Source organism: Hylobates moloch, unplaced genomic scaffold, assembly GCF_009828535.3.
Source record: "Hylobates moloch isolate HMO894 unplaced genomic scaffold, HMol_V3 SCAFFOLD_7, whole genome shotgun sequence".
Taxonomy (NCBI): Eukaryota; Metazoa; Chordata; class Mammalia; order Primates; family Hylobatidae; genus Hylobates; species Hylobates moloch.
In genome coordinates this window covers 72,497,385-72,515,880 of record NW_026652282.1, presented here as the reverse complement: position 1 = coordinate 72,515,880, position 18,496 = coordinate 72,497,385, and positions in this window count along the sequence as shown.

Genomic DNA, 18,496 nt, shown 5'->3' with positions numbered 1-18,496 from the left:
AGGCATTTAGCACTATAAAATTTCCTCTTAGCACCACTATTGCTGTATCTCAAAGGAGATAACTTATGTCACTATTATCATTCCTTTCAAAGAATATTTTAATTTCCATCCTGACTTCACTGTTAACACCAAAACCATTCAGGAACAGATATTTTAATTTTCATGTATTCATATAATTTAGAAGCTTTTTTTTAAGTTGATTTCTAGTTTTACTCCATTGTGGTCTGAAGAGATATTTGATATAATTTTGATAGTTTTAAATTTATTGAGTCTTGTTTTGTGGCCTACCATATGATTAGTCTTGGAGAATGTTGCATGCGCTGATGAGAAAAATGTATATTCTGTAATTCCTTAGAAGAATGTTCTGTAACAATGTTAGACCCATTTAGTTTAAGTCCATTGTTTCTTTGTTGACCTTCTGCCTCAATAATCTGTCTAGTGCTGTCAGTGGAGCATTGAAGTCCTCCACTATTATTGCATTGCTGTCTCATTTCTTAAATCTAGTACTAATTATTTTTTAAATCTGGAAACTCCAGAATTAGGTGAATATATATTTAAGATTGTAATATCTTTATGTTAAATTGATCATCTTATTATTATATAATAACCTTCTTTGTCTTTTTTTACTGTTGTTGCTTTAAAGTCTGTTTTATCTGATATAAGAATGGCTACTCTTTCTCACTTTTGGTTTCTATTTGCCTGGAATATCATTTTCTGTTCCTTCACTTTGACTCCATAAGAATCTTACATGTTAAGTGAATCTCATGGAGACAACACGTACTTATTTTGAGATATTTTTATCCACTCCGCCAATCTGTTTCTTGAAATGTGAGGTACTATTACAGTTATCGTATTGACTGTTACCTAGATGCTTTATTTTCCTCATTGTGTTATTGATTTATAGGCTCTGTGAGCTTTGTGCATTCAAGAGGTTCTATGTATATCAACGTTTTGTTTCAAAATTTAGAAGTCCTTTCAACATTTATTGCAGGATTGTTCTGGTATTGACAAATTCTCTCAGGATTTGCTTGTCTGGAAATGACTTTTTTCTTCTTCATTGATGTAACTTAGTTTATCTAGATACAAAATTTTTGGTTGGTAGCTATTGTGTTTAAAAGGCTGAAGATAGAATGCTGGTAACCTCTGGCTTCTAAAGTTTCTGCTGTGAAGTCTGTGTTTGTCTGATAGGATTTTATCTATAGGTTAGCTGATGCTTTTGTCTCACTGCTCTTAGAATTCAGTCCTTCATGTTGATTTTAGATATCCTGGTTACTATATGCCTTGTTGATGTCCTTTTTGCAATAAATCTCCCAGGAGTTCTTTGAGTCCCTTGTATTTGGATATTTAAACCTTTAGCAAATCCAAAGAACTTTTCCTCAATTATTGCCTTAAATAAGGTATTCAATTTTTTTTTTTTTTTTTTTTTTGCTTTCTCTTCTCTTTCAAAAACACTAATGATTCTCAGGTTTGGCTATTTTATGTAATCCTATATTTCTTGGAAATTCTGTTCATTTCTTTTGATTCTTGTTTATTTTTGTCTGATATGGTTAGCTTGAAAACCTTGTCTTCAAGATCTGAAATTCTTTTTTTACCTTGGTCTCGTCTATTATTAAAACTTTAGACTGCATTGTGTAATGCCCAGAATAGGTCTTTCATTTCCAGAAGTTCCGACTGGTTTTCTTTAAAATACCAATCTCCTTATAAATTTTTCATTCAATCCTGAACTGTTTTATAATTTATTTATATTGGTTTCTACCTTTCTCTTTTATATCCTTGAGTAGATTAATAATCAACCTTTTGAATTCTTAATTTGCTATTTCAAAGATCTTATCTTGGTTTGGATCCATTGCTGGGGAGCTAGTGTGATTTTCTGGGAGGTGTTATAGAACCCTGTTTTGTCATATTACCTGAATTACTTTACTGGTTTCTTCTCATTTTTGGTAGACTATTTCTTTTAAGCATTCTTTTTTATAATGTTTTTTATTTTTAATTTTTGTGGGTACATGGTAGGTATATATATTTATGGGATGCAGGAGATGTTTTGATACAGGTATGCAACGCATAATAATCATGGCATGGAAAATGTGGTATTTATCCCCTCAAGCATTTATCGTTTGTATTATAAAGTGTATTCATCTGTTCTCATGCTGCTAAGAAAGATATACTCGAGACTGGGTAATTAATAAAGGAAAAGAGATTTAATAGACTCACAGCTCTACATGGCTGGGGAGGCCTCACAATCATGGCAGAAGATGAAGGAGGAGCAAAGGCACGGCTTACATGCAGGCAGGCAAGAGAGCATGTGCAGGGGAACTGCCGTTTATAAAGCCATCTGATCTTGTAAAACTTATTCACTGGCGTGAGAAGAGAATGGAAAAGAATCCATTCCTATGATTCAATTACTTCCAGCCTGGTGTCTCCCATAACACATGCGGATTATGGGAGCTAAAATTCAAGATGAAATTTGTGTGGGGACACAGCTAAACCATATCATAAACAATCTAATTATACTATTAGTTATTCTAAAATTTATAATTAAATTAATGTTGACTACAGCCACCCTGTCATGCTATCAAATAAAAATTATTTATTTATTTTAGCTATTTTTTGTACCCATAAGCAATCCCCATCTATCCCCAATTCCCTACTACGATTCTTAGCATCTGATAACCATCCGTCTACCCTCTATCTTCCTGGGTTCAATTATCTTGATTTTTAGATCCCACAAATAAGTGAAAACCTGCTATGTTTTTCTTTCTGTGCCTTGCTTATTTCACTTAACATAATAATCTCGTTACCTCTACGTTGTTGTGAATGACTGAATTTCATTATTTTTTATAGCTGAATAGTAATTTATTGTGTGTAAGTGCCACATTTTCTTTATCCATTCATCTGTTCATGGACACTTAGGTTTCTTCCAAATCCTGGCTCTTGTGAACAGAGCTGCAGGAAACATGGAAGTGCAGATATCTCTTCCATATACTAATTTTCCTTCTTTTTGAAGTATCCTCAGCAGTTGGATTGCTGGATCATATTGTAGCTCTATTTTCAGTTTTTGGAGGACCTTCTAAAGTGTTCTCCACAGAGGATGCACTAATGTACATTTCTACAGTGTACAAGGGTTACCTGTTCTCCACATCTTTGACAGCATTTGTTATTGCCTATCTTTTGGATATAAGCCATTGTAATTGGGATGAAATAATATCTCATTGTAGCTTTGATTTGAATTTATCTGCTGATTGATGATGTTATGCACCATTTCATATGCTTGTTTGCCCTTTGTATGTCTTCTTTTAAGAAATGTCAATTCAAATGGTCTGGAAATTTTTAAATCAGATTATTACACTAATTCATATAAAGTTGTTTGAGCTTCTTATATATTCTAGTTATTAATTTATTGTCATATGGTTAGGTTGAGAATATTTTATCTTCTGTTGTGTGGGTTGTCTCTTCACTTTGTTGATTCTTTGCTTTGCTGTGCAGAAGTTTTTTAAATTGATGGGATCTTATTTTTCCATTGCTGCTTTGGTTGCCTAAACTTGTAGGGTATTACTCAAAATTCTTTGTCCAGACTAATGTTTTGGAGACTTTTCAAAAAAGTTTTGGTAGTAGTTTCATAGTTTTCAATATTAGGTTTAATGCTTTAATTCAATTTGACTTAATTTTTGTATATAGTGTGAGATAGGAGTCCAGTTTCATTCTTGTGCACATAAATATCCAGTTTGTCCAGTACCATTCATTGAAGAGGCTCTCTTTCCCCCAGTGTATTTTCTTGGCACCTTTGTTAAAAGTGAGTTCACTGTAGGGGTGTGGATTTGCTTTTGGGTTCTCTATTCTGTTCTATTGTTCTATGTTTCCCTTTTTATGCCAGTACCATGCTGTTTTGCTTACTATGGCTCTGTAGTATCATGTGAAGTCAGGTAATGTGATTCCTCCAGTTTTGTTCAATTTGCTTAGGACAGCTTTGGCTGTTCTAGGTCTTTTGTTCTTCCACGTAAATTTTAGGGTAGGGTTTTCTATTTCTGTGATGAATATTACTGGTATTTTAATAGGAATTGCTTTGAATTTGTAGCTTGCTCTGGGTAGTATAGACATTTTAACAATATTGATTCTTACAATCCATGAACATAGAATATCTTTCCTTTTATGTTTCCTCTTCAAATACTTTCAACAGTGTTTCATAGTTTTCATTTTAGAGACCTTTCACTTCTTTGGTTAAGCTGATTTCTAGGTATTTGATCTTATTTATTGCTATTGTACATAAAACTAATTTTTTATTTCTTCTTCAAATTGTTCACTGTTGTCATATGGAAATACTACTGATTTTTGAATGTTGATATTGTATCTTGCAATTTTACTGAAAGTATTTGGCACTTCCAACATTTTTTGTGGAGTCTTTTAAGTTTTTCAAAATATAAAATTATATCACCTGTAAACAAAAATAATTTTACTTCTTTCTTTTCAATTTGGATGTCCTTTATTTCTGTTTTCTGATTGATCTACCTGGGACTTCCAGTATTAAGTTGAATAGCAGTGGTGAAACTGGGCATCCTTGTCATACTCCAGATATTAGAGGAACGGTTTCAGCTTCCCCTCCCATCCAGTGTGATACAAGCTGTGGGTCTGCTGTATACAGCTTTTATTATTTTGAAGTATGTCACTTCTATACCCAGCTTTTTGTGGTTTTTATTATCAAGAAATATTGACTTTTATCAAATGCCTTTTCAACATCAGTTGAAAAGATCATATAGTTTTTGTCCTTCATTTGTTGAGATGATGTATTATCTATTGATTTGCATATATTGAATCATCCTTGCATCCAGGGACAGATCCTACTCTGTCATGATGAATTTTTTTCTTTTTTTTTTTGAGATGGAGTCTCACTCTGTCACCCAGGTTGGAGTGCAGTGGCATGGTCTTGGCTCACGGCAACCTCCCCCTCCCAGGTTCAAGTGATTCTCCCCCACCTCAGCCTCCCAAGTTGCTGGGCCTACAGGAACATGCCACCATGCCCAGCTAATTTTTGTATTTTTTTTTTTTTTTGGTAGAGATGGGGTTTCACTATGTTGGCCAGGCTAGTCTCAAACTGCTGACCTCGTGATCTGCTCACCTCAGCCACTGAAAGTGTGGGGATTACAGGTGTGAGCCACTGTGTCCGGCCTGCCCTGATGAGTAATCTTTTGAATGTATTGTTGAATTCTATTTACTGGTATTTTTTGGAGGATTTTTCTGTTAATATTCATCAGAAATATTGGCCTGTTGTTTTCTCTTTTTTTGATGTGTCTCTTTCTGGTTTTGGTAACTGGGTAATAGTGGCCTCATAGAATGAGTTTAGAAGTATTCTCTCTTCGTCTATTTTTTTGGAATGGTTTATACAGGATTGGTACTAGTTCTTCTTTAAATATTTGTGGAATTCAGCAGTGACGCCATCAGGTCTTGGGCTTTTTTTATTTTTTATTTTTTGAGAGTTTTTATTACAGCTTCAATCTTGTTACTTGTTATTGGTCTAGTCAGGTTTTAAATTTCTTCGTAGTTCAATCTTGGAAGCTTGCGTGTATCTAGTAATATGTACATTTCTTCTAAATCTTCCTATTTATTGGCATATCATTGCTCATAGTGTATATCAATAATCCTTTGAATTTCCGTGATTTCAGTTGTAATGTTTTTTAATCTGTGATTTTATTTATTTGGGTCTTCTCTCTTTTTTTATCTGGGTAAAGTTTCATCAGTTTTGTTTAACTTTTCAATTAAAAACAACATTTTTGTTCATCTTTTTTTCTTTATTTCAATTTCATTTATTTCTGCTGTGATCTTTATTATTTCTTCTCTTCACTTTTTTGAGTTTGGTTTGCTCTTGCTTTTCTAGTTCTTTAAGATGCATTGTTAGGTTGTTTAATCGAAGCTTACCCTCTTTTTGGATATACGTACTTATAGCTAAAAGATTCACTCTTAGTACTGCTTTAGCTGCATCCCATATGTTTTGGTATGTTACGTTTTCATTGTCATTTGTTTCTAGAAATTTTTCCATGTCCTTCTTAATCTCTTCATTGACACTGGTCATTAAGGAGTATATTGTTTAATTTCCGTGTATTTGTATAGTTTTGAGAATTCCTCTTGTTACTAATTTCTAGTTTTATTCCATTGTAGTCAGAGAACAGTCATGATAATATTTTAAGTTTTTTTGAATGTTTGAAGTCTTATTTTGTGACCTAACATATGGTCTATCCTTGAAGACAATTCATGTGCTGAGGAAAAGAGTGTGTGTCCTGCAGCCTTTGGATGAAATGTTTTGTAAATATCTATTAGATCCATTTGATCTACAGCACAGATTAAGTTTCATGTTTCTTTGTTGATTTTCTGTCTGAAAGATTTGTCTAATGCTTAAAGTGGAGTGTTCTTGTCTGCAGCTATTATTGCATTGGAGTTTATGTCTCTCTTTAAATCTAACAACAATTTCTTTATATCTCTTGGTGCTTTGGTGTTAGGTGCATATATATTTAAAGTTGTTACATCCTTTTGCACAATTTACCCTTTATCATCATATAGTGACCTTATTCGTCTCTTGTTATAGTTTTTGTCATAAAATATATTTTGTCTGATAAAAGTATAACCACTCCTCCTCTTTTCCTGTTTCCATTCGCATGGAATATCTGTTTTTATCCCTTTGTTTTCAGTCTACGTGAATCTTTAAAGACCCACATGTATGGGTCTTTTTTTTTCCATTTAGCAATCTTATGTCTTTTGATTGGAGAGGTTAGTCTATGATTGAAGAGGTTGGTCTATTCACATTAAATGTTAATATTGATGAGTAAGAACTTACTTCTGTCATTTTAGTACTTGTTTTCTGGTTGTTTTGTTGTCTTCTCTTCCTTCATTCTTTTTTTCCCATCTTTCTTTTAGTAAAGGTATTTCTCTCTGGTTATATGATTTAGTGTCTTGATTTTTACATTTTTGTGTATGATTTTTGGTTTCACTTTACCATGAAGTTTGCAAATAGTATATTATAATCCATTTTATTTAAACTGGTAACAATATAACACTGTTTGCATAAACAAACACACAAAAAAAACTAAAGAAAATTCTATGCATTAACTTTATCTTGCTGCTTTTTAACATTTTGTTGTTACTATGTATATCTTGTTGTACTGTCTGTCTTTAAAAGTTATTTTAGTTATATGATTGATTGGTCATTCTATTTAAAGCAAGAGTAATTTACACACCACAATCACAATATTTTTCTGTGTATGTACTATTACCAGTGAGTTAAACTTTCAGATGATCTCTTATTGCTCATTAATGTCCTTTTCTTTCTGATTGAGGTATTCCCTTTAACATTTCCTTTAGGACAGGTCTGCTGTTGATGAAAGCTCTCAACTTTTGTTTGGGAAAGTATTTATCCTTTATGTTTGAAGGTTGTTTTCATTGAATATACTATTGTAGGTTAAAAGTTTTATTCCTTTAGCACTTTAAATATGTCACACCACTCTCCTTTGGCCTGTAAGGTTTCCACTGGAAAGTCTGCTGCCAGATGTATTGAAGCTCCATTTTATTTTATTTGCTTCTTTTTTCTTGCTGTTTTTAGGATCCATTCTTCATTGGGAATTTGATTATTAAATGCCTTGAGGTAGTCTTTCAGTTAAATCTGCTTGGTGTTCTATAAACTTCTTGTACTTGGATATTGATATCTTTCTCTTTGTTTGGAACATTCTCTGTTACTATCCATTTGAATATATGTTCTTCCCCTATCTCTTTCTATACTTCCTTTTTCCAGACAATAACTCTAAAGTTTTCCCTTTTGAAGCTGTTTTCTAGATCTTGTTGTCATGCTTCATTTCCTTATATATTTTTTTCTTTTGCCTGTATTTTGAAGTAACATGTCTTCAAGCTCACTAAATCATTCTTCTGCTTAATTCTGCTATCAAAACAGTCTGGTACATTCTTCAGTATCCCAATTGCATTTTTCAACTTCAGAATTTCTGTTTGATTCTTTTGATTATTTCAGTATCTTTATTAAATATACATCCTAGAATTCCAAATTCCTTCTCTGTATTATCTTGAATTTTGGGGGATTTCCTGAAAACAGCTATCTTGAACTCTTTGTCTGAAAGGTCACATATTCACATACCTCTGTTTCTACAGGATTGGGCCCTGGTGTCTTATTTCGTTCATTTGGTGAGGTCATGTTTTCTTTGATGGTTTTGATACTTGTAGATGTTCATTGGTGTATTTATTGTAGCCTCCACAGGCTGGGCTTGTTTGCAGCCATCCTTCTTGGGAAGGCTTTTCATATATTCAAGACAACTTGGGTGTTGTGATCTAAGTTGTATCTGCTTTAGGGTGGATACTAAGCCCTGTAATGCTGTGGTTCTTGAAGATACCTAGAGGTACTGCCTTGATGGTCTTGGATAAGATCTCGGAGAATTATCTGGATTAAAAAGCAGAGATTCTTGTCCTTTCTTCTTAGTTTCTCCCAAACAAATGAAGTATGTCTCTCTCTAGTTTGAATCACCTGGAACTGAGTGTAGAGTGACAGACATTCTGGGGTCTGAAGGATGATGGCCCTCTTCACAGATCCACTAGTAAGTGCCCCACTGAGGACTCTGTGTGGGGGCTCCAACCCCACATTTTCCTTCTGCACGTCCCTAGCAGAGGTTCTCCATGAGGGCCCTGTTCCTGCAGCAGACCTCTGTTTGGACATCCAAGCATATCCATACAGCCTCTGAAATCTAGACAGAGGTTCCCCAAACTTTAATTACTGACTTTTGTGTACCCACAGGCCCAACACAATGTGGAAGCCACCAAAGCTTGGGGCTTGCACTCTCTAAAGCAATGGCCTGAGCTGTATGTTGGCCCCTTTTAGCAATGGCTGGAAGACAGGGCACCAAGTTCCAAGACTGCACAAAGCATCAAGGCCCTGGGCCCAGCTCATGAAACCATCTTTTTCTTCTAGGCCTCTCGGCCTGTGATGAGAAGGCCGGCCTTGAAAACCTCTGACATGCCCTGGAGACATTTTCTTTATTGTCTTTGTGATTAACATTTGGTTTCTCATTACTTATGCAAATTTCTGCAGCTGACTTGAATTTTTTCCCAGAAAACGGGTTTTTCTTTTCTATCGCATCATCAAGCTGAAAACTTTTCAAACTTTTAGGCTGTGCTTCTGTTTTAAACATAAATCCCAATTTCAGATAATTTCTCTCAAGTTCAGAGTTCCACAGATCTCTAGGGCAGGGGCAAAATGCTGCCAGTCTCTTTGCTAAAGCATAGCAAGAATGACCTTTGTTCCAGTACCCAATAAGTTTCTCATCTCCATCTGAGACCACCTTAGCATGGATTCATTTGTCCATATCACTACCAGCATTTTGGTGAAAACCATTCAATAAGTCTCTGGGAAGATTCAAAGTTTCCCACATCTTCTGTCTTCTCTGAGCCTTCCAAACTGTTTTAACCTTGACCTGTTACCCAGTTCCAAAGTTGCTTCCACATTTCCAAGTATCTTTATAGCAGTACCCCACTCTCTGTGGTACCAATTTACTGTATTAGTCCATGTTTACACTGGTATAAAGACATACTAAAGACTGGGTAATTCATAAAGAAAAGAATTTTAACTGACTTACAGTTCCACATGTCTGGGAAGGCCTCAGGAAACTTGCAATCATGGCAGAAAGGAAAGAGGCACGTCTTACATGGCAGCAGATAAAAGAGAATGAGCAAAAGCAGGGAAAACTGCCTTATAAAATCATCAGATCTCATGAGAACTCACTCATTATTGCAAGAACAGCCTGAGGGAATATGCCATGGTGACGTATAAATTGAGTGCATTGTTTTTCAAATAAAAATTATCAGAAAATGCCGGGCATAGTGGCTCATGCCTGTAATACCAGCACTTTGGGAGTCTGAGGCAGGCAGATCACGAGGTCAGGAGATCGAGACCATCCTGGCTAACACGGTGAAACCCTGTCTATACTAAAAATACAAAAAATTAGCCAGGTGTGGTGGTGGGCACCTGTAGTCCCAGCTACTCGGGAGGCTGAGGGAGGAGAACGGCATGAACCCAGGAGGCGGAGCTTGCAGTGAGCCGAGATCACACCACTGCACTCCAGCCTGGGTGACAGAGCGAGACTCCATCTAAAAATAAAAAAAAGAAGCTAAGCATCAAAAGAACATACAGCAAAATAGTAAGAGCAATCTATGACAAACCCACAGCCAACATAACACTGAAGAAGATAAAGCTGGAAGGATTATTTTCTCACCAATCCTATTCAATATAGCAATGAAAATTCTATCCAGAGAAATCAAGCAAGATAAATAAATGAAAGACATCCAAATTAAAAAAAAAAGTCAAACTATCTCTCTTCTCAGATGATATAATTCTATACCTAGAAAACCACATAGTATTTGCCCAAAGGTTTCTAAAAGTGATAAACAATTTCAATAAAGTTTCAGGATACAAAATTAATGTACAAAAATCATAGCATTTTCTATACCCCCATAATGTCCAAGCTGAGAGTCAAATCAAGAATACAATTCTACTCCCAATAGCCATAAAAAGAACAAAATATCTAGGAATACAACTAACCTGGGGGGTAAAAGAGCTCTACAATAAAAATTTTAAAAAAATGCTGAAAGATGATGCATCACATTGTTGTGATGACACAAACAAATGGCAAAACATTTTATGCTCATGGATACAAAGAATCAGTATTGTTAAAGTGGCCATATTATCCAAGCAGTTTACATATTTGGGGCTACTTATATCAAACTACTAATGATATTTTTCACAGAATTAAAAACATATTCTAAAATTTATATGGAACCAAAAAACAGCCCAAATAACCAAAGCAATTCTAAGAAAAAAGAACAAAGCCAGAGTCATAACATTACCTGACTCAAAACTATACTATGAGGCTAAAATAACCAAAACAGCATGGTACTATACAAAAACAGACACACAGAGAAACAGAACAAAATAGAGAACACGGAAATAAAGCTTCACACTGACAACCATCTGGTCTTTGGTAAAGCCAACAGCAAGAAACAAATGAAGAAAGGACTTTCTATTTAATATATGGTGTTGAGATAACTGACTAAAATTACACAACAGATTGAAGCTGAGACCATTTGTTTCACCATATGCAAAACTCAACTCAAGATGGATTACAGACTTAAATGTACAACCTAAAACTACAAAAACTCTAAAAGAAAAATTAGGAAATTCAATTCTGAACATTGGTCCTGGCAAATATTTCATGACAAAGACTCCAAAATCAAATGCAACAAAAACAAAAATTGACAATTGAGACGAAGTTAACCAAAAAAGCTTCTGCACAGTGAAATAAAATGTTGACAAAGTAAATAGGCATCCTAAAGAATGGGAAAAAAATTTGCAAGCTATGCATCCCATGATGTTCTAATATCCACAATCTATAAGTAACTTAAAGACGTGAACAGATTGGCCAGGTGCAATGGCTCACGCCTATAATTTCAGCTCTTTGGGAGGCCAAATCAGGTGGATCACCCGAGGTCAGGAGTTTGAGACTGACCTGGCCATCACGGTGAAACTCCATCTCTACTATAAATACAAAAATCAGCTGGGCATGGTGGTGCGTGCCTGTAGTCCCAGCTACTTAGGAGGCTGAGGCAGGAGAATCACTTCAACCTGGGAGTCGGAGACTGCAATAAGTCAAGATTGCACCACTGCACTTCAGCCTGGGCAATGGAGTGAGATTCTGTCTCAAAAAGAAAAAAAGAAAATGAAAAACAAAAAAGAAATGAACAGGCAAAACACCAACAAATCCATTAAAAAATGGACAGAGAACATAAACTTCTCAAAGAAGACATATACCCAGCCAACAGCCAACAAGCATATGAAGAAAGGCTCCACAGCAGTAATTATTAGAGAAATGCAAATCAAAACCACAATAAGATACCATCTCACACTGGTCAGGATGGCTATTATTAAAAAGGCACAAAATAACTGTTGCTGGCGAGATTGCAGAGAAAAGGGAACACATATACACTGCTGGTGGGAATATAAATTAATCACTGTGGAAAACAGTTTGGAGGTTTCACAAAGAATTTATAACACAATTACTATTCTACCCAGCCATCCCATTACTGTATATACCCAAAGAGATATTAATTGTTCTATCATAAAGACAAATGCTCGTGTATGTTCATTGCAGCACTATTCACATTAGCAAAGACATGAAATGAATCTAGATGTCCATCAATAGTAGACTGAATAAAGAAAATATGGAACATATATACCCTGGAGTACCATGCAGCCATTAAAAGGAATGAAATCATGTCCTTTGCAGCAACATGGATGGAACTGGAGGCCATTATCCTAAGTGAATTAATGCAGGAACAGAAACCCAAATACTGCATGTTATCGCTTATATGTTGGCATTAAACATTAAGTACACATAGACACAAAGAAGGGAACAATAGACACCAGGTCCTATTATAGAGTGGAGGGTGGGAGAAATATGAGGAAAGAAAAACTAGCTGTCAATCACCGTGGTCATTACTTGGTGACAAAAGAATCTGCACACCAAACCCCTATGACATGAAAATTACTCATGTAGCTAACCTGCACATGTATGCCCTGAACCTAACATTAAAGTTGGAAATTAAAAAGGCAAGAGAACATGGGTCAATCTCTTTCCAGTAACAGACTTAAATATAAGTTAATTTAGTAAAGTATTTGCCTGTTTAAGGTATGTTGTATTTTTAAATATACAATTTTGCAAAACTAAATACATCTTTCAATTGGTAAAAGCTCAGTCAACATCTAAGAATTTACGCCTATGTTTTTTTCTGTGAAGCATGTTATTTTCCCCTTTATATATCCTGGCCCATTCCTGAAATAGCCGAGACTGACAACACTTATTTCCAGGACCAAATTCAGCTGACACCTGCCCACAGAATAAGCATTTAAACCAGTCCTAACCAGAGGGCAATCACCAATCCTAGCAGTCAGAACTTGAGTTCCCACAAAACTTGCCACCACGGCTAAAGTATTCTGGGTCTTTAAGCAAACTTGAAAGACAGTCTGGACCAGAAGGACTGCGATCCTTAGGCAAGTCCCAGTGCTGAACTGGGCCCAAAGAAAGTAGACTGGGGTGTCATGTGATCTACTTAGACACCAGCTGGAGCAGCTAAAGGAGCGTGGGCATTCCTCCACCCCTATTCCAGCACAAGTCACAGCTCCAGAACAGTTCTGTTTCTTCTACTTGAGGAGAGGAGACGGAAAAGTGAGAACAGTGTCTTTCATCTTGTATAGCAGCTCAGCCATAGCAGGATAAGGCACCAGTCAGTCATGAGACCCCCATTCGAGGCCTTAGTTCCTGGGTGACATTTCTAGACACATCCCAGGCCAGAAAGGAACTGGCTGCTTTGAAGGGAAGAAACCAGTCCTGGCAGCATTGATCACCTGCTAACTAAAGAACCCTTGGGCCCTGAATAACCAGCATCAATAACCAGGTTCTATGTTGAGGGCCTTGAGTGAACTTCTGAGACCACCTAGCTTCAGGTACCAGCTCAGCAACAGATATGTAGAGTACGAAGCAGGTTCCTGGGGTCCCTAATTCCAGAAACTGACTCTTGGATGGTATTTCTGGACCTCCCCTGGGCCCCAGGGGAGCCCACTGCCCTGAGGGGTGATTCCCAAGCAAGGCAGCCTTTACTACAAGGTGACTTAATAGCCCTTGGCCTTAAAGGAACATCGTGCCAGGCTGGCAGTACTCCCCATGGGTCGGTGGTGGCATTGACCATGGGGTAAGGCTCCTCTGCATTTGGAAAGTGAAGGGAAGAGTGGAAAGGACTGCAACTTGTGGTTTGAGTGCTAGCTCTGCTGCAATATAATGGAACACCAAGTAGATGTCTAAGGTTTTTTACTTTAATCCCTGACTCCCAGATGGCAACTCTGGAGTCACCCAGGGCCTGAGGGAACTTGCCACCCTGAATGAAGTACACAAGGCTGGCTGGCTTTGCCACCTGGTGATTGTAGAGCCTCAGAGCATTGAGAAAAAAAACATAGGCTATGGCCAGGGAGTGGTTACAAGCAAGACCATGTGCTGTGCTGCCTTCAGGTCTGACCCAGTACAGTGTTAGAAGTGGTGGCCAAAGAGCTCCTTTTGTCATTCGTCCTCCAGTTTTAGGTCTCTCGGAACTAAGAGACAGATTCCATTTGTTTTGGAGAAAATAAGGGAAAAGAAAAAGTCTCTGCCTGGTAATCCAGAAAAATCTCCTGTGTCTTGGACAAGATCGTCAAGGCAGTACCTCTACAAGCCCTAAGATCCACAGCCTTACTGGGCTTAGGGTGCCGTCTAAAGCAAATATAGCTTAGATCACAACACTCAAGTGATTTTGTATATATGCAAAGCCTTCCCAAAAAGGACAGGTACAAACAAGCCCAGACAGTGAAGACTATAATAATACCTAACTCTTCAATGCCAGACACAGAGGAACACCTACAAGTATCAAGATAATTCAGAAGAAATGTAACCTTACCAAATGAACTAAATAAGACATCAGAGACCAATCCTGGAAAAACAGAGATATGTAATCATTCAGACATAAAATTCAAAATAGCTATTTTGAGGAAAATTTAAGAAATTCAAGATAACAAAGAGGAGGAATTCAGAATTCCAGCACATATATTTAACAAAGAGATTAAAACAAAAGCAATCAAGTAAAAATTCTGCAGCTGAAAAATTCAATAGGCATACTAAACACCGTAAGAGAGTCCGTTGGTAACATAACTGATCAAGCAGAAGAAATAATTAGTGAGCTCGAAGTCGGGATATTTGAAAATGCAAAATCAGAGGAGACAAAAGAAAAAAAGAATTAAAGAAAAACAATGAAACACACAGCACCTAGAAAATTGCCTCAAAAGGGCAAATCTAAAAGTTATTGGCCTTAAAGAGGAAGGAGAGAAAGAGACAGGGTAGAAAGTTTATTTAAAGGGATGATAACAACGAACTTTCAAAACCTAGAAGAAGATATCAATATTGAAGTACAAGAAGGTGAGAGAACACTAAGCAGACTTAAATAAAAAAAGACTATCTCAAGGCATTTAATAATCAAACTCCCCAAAATGAAGGATAAAGAATCATAAGCAAAAGGAGAAAAGAAACAAATTACATCAAGTGGAGCTTCAATACTTCTGGTAGCAGATTTTTCAGTGAAAACCTTACAAGCCAGAAGTGAGTGATGTGACATATTTAAAGTGGTAAATTAAAAAAAACAAGAAACAAAAGCAAAAAACATTTACCCTATAATAGTACATCCTGATAAAATACCCTTCAAACATTCAGTAGAAATACTTTCCCAGACAAACAAAAGCTGAGGGATTTTATCAACACCAGACCTGTCCTACAAGAAATGCAAAAGGGAGTACTTCAATCAGAAAGAAAAGGATGTTAATTAGCAATAAATAATCACCTCGAGGTATAAAACCCACTGGTAATAGTAAGTACACAGAGAAACACAGAATATTATAATGCTGTAACTGTGGTATGTAAACTACTCTTACTTTAAATAGGAAGACTAAATGATTAATCAATAAAAAATAGCTAAAACAACTTTTAAAGACATAGTAAAATAAGATGTAACTAGAAAAACAGAATGTTGAAAAGCAGGGTGACAAAGTTAATGCATAGAGTTTTCATTAGTTTTGTTTTTGCTTGTTTGTTTATGCAAATAATGTTACATTGCTATCACCTCAACATAATGGATTAGAAGATAGTATTTGCAAGCCTCATAGTAACATCAAACCAAAAAAAATGCAACAGATACACACACACAAAAGCAAGAAACTAAGTTATATTACCAGAGAAAATTACCTTCACTAAAGGAAGACAGCAAGGAAAAAAAGATGGAAGAGAAGACCACTAAACAACCAGAAAACAAACAAACAAAAACTAAAATGGCAAGAGTAAGTTTTCACTTATCATTAATAACATTGAATGTAAATAGACTAACCTCTCTAATCAAAAGACATTACTGTATAAATTTACCAACTGATCTGTTGCCTACAAGAAATACACATCACCTATAAAGACACGTATAAACTGAAAATAAAGAAATGGAAATAGATACTCCATGTTAATGGAAACCAATAAAGAGTAGGAGTTGCTATACTTATATCAGACAAAATAGATTTCAAGACCAAAACTATTAGAAGAGACAAAGAGAGTCACTATATAGTTATAAAGTGGTCAATACAGCAAGGTGATATAACAATTTTATGTATATTTTATGCACAAACACTGGAGTACCCAGATATATAAAGCAAATACTATTAGTGCTAAAAAGAGAAACAGGCCCCAATATAATAACAACTGAAGACTTAAACACTCTACTTTCAACATTAAGCAGATAATACAGACAGAAAATCAGCAAAGAAATATCAGACTTATCTGCAATATATACCAAAACAGAACATTTTATCCAACAGCTGCAAAATACACATTCTTTTACTCAGCACATGAATCGTTCTCAATGATAAGTTACATGTTAGGTCACAAATGGAGTGTTTAAACATTCAAAAAGTTGAAATAATATAAAGCATCTTCTCTGACCACAGTGGGATAAAACTAGAAATTAATAACAAGATAAATTTTGGAAAGCATACAAATACATTAAAATTAAACAATATGCTCCTGCATGACCAGTGTTTTAATGAAGAAATTTTTTAAAAACTGAAAATTTTTTGAAACAAATGATAATGAAAACACAACATATCAAAACCTACAAAATACAGCTAAAGAAGTATTAAAAGGGGCAGGACATGGTGGCTCATGCCTGTAATCCCAGAACTTCGGGAGGCCGAGGCAGGTGGATCACCTGAAGTCAGGAGTTCAAGACCAGCCTGGGCAACATGGTGAAACCCCGTATCTACTAAAAATACAAAAATTAGCTGGGCATATTGGCGGGTGCCTGTAATCCCAGCTACTCAAGAGGCTGAGGCATGAGAATTGCTTGAACCCGGGAGGTGGAGGGTGAAGTGAGCCGAGATTGCGCCACTGCACTCCAGCCTGGGCGACAAGAGTGAAGCTGTCTAAAAAAAGAAAAGAAAAAGAAAAAAAAGTACTAAAAGGAAAGTTTATAGCTATAAAAAATGCCCACATCAAAAAAGAGGAAATTTTTCAGGTAAGCAATCTCACAATGCATCCAAAACAGCTAGAGAATAAAGAGCAAGCCCAACCCCAAATTAGTAGAAGAAAAGAAAGATTTAAGCAGCTGAGCAGATATAAATGAAATTGAAATAAAAAAATTAAAAAATCAATAAAACAAAATGTTCTTTTTTAAAAGGTTAAACAAAATTGACAAATCTTTAGTGAGACTTAAGAAAAAAGGATTCAAATAAATAAAATCAGAAATGAAAAAAAGACATTATAACTGACACTGCAGAAATTCATAGGACCATCAGTGGTTATTATGTGCAACTATATGCCATTAAATTAGAAAATGTAGAAGAAATAGATGAATTCTTAGACAGATACAACTTATCAAGATTAAACCAGAAAGAAATCCAAGACACAAACAGACCAATAACAACTAATGATATTGAAGGCATAATACAAAGTCTTCCACTGAAAACAGCCCAGGACTCAATGGCTTCACTGCTGATTTCTACAAACATATAAAGAAAAACTAATATTAATTCTACCCAAATTTCCCCATAAAATAGAGGAGGAAAGAATACTTTCACATTCATTCCAGTAAGCCAGTATTATGCTGATACTCAAACCAGTAAAAGAACACATCAAAAAAAGAAAGCTATAGACCAATATCTCTGATGAACATTCATACAAAAATCATCAACAAAGTTCATTAGAAAGATAATTCATCATGACCAAGTGGAATTTGTATCTTTGATTTAGTTTTGTTGGGTTATATTTGTGTCCGATGGAAATTTTGATCAAATTGCAAAATCTGCTTAGAATATATCCATAGCTTAATGCAGTATTTAAATAAATTTATCAATTATTTAATTTTTGTTTATTTTCTAATGTTCTGGAAGTCAGATGATCATTAATAGCAATTTATTGTATCATCCCAAAATTCAATTGCTTTTAATAAAATAATGCCTTTTTTAGTCGTTCAGAGACAAATCATGCTTTAAAATCTTTTCAAAAGTTCAGGCTAAGTTACCTGAGAGGAAGTGCTTTAGTTCTACGTGTGAGAGAATAGGAAGCCTTTTATTGGAACATTACATTGATTCCATGTTTTATTATAAAATAGGGGTAAATGAATTTGGTACAAAATAATACTTTTCAAAGAACATTAGTTAACAAAAAATTAATTAATAAACCCCCTTGAATACTAATCCTAACAGTTCTAGTTCTATTTTAGTTTATGATATTGAGAGTGATTTAGAAAATTTCTTTTTCAAATTTACTGATCATTTCTATTTATTTGATGAGCTTCTTGTTTCATTCATGCATTCTTTTTTTGAATTACATTAAATTGTCAATTTGTGTTCTCT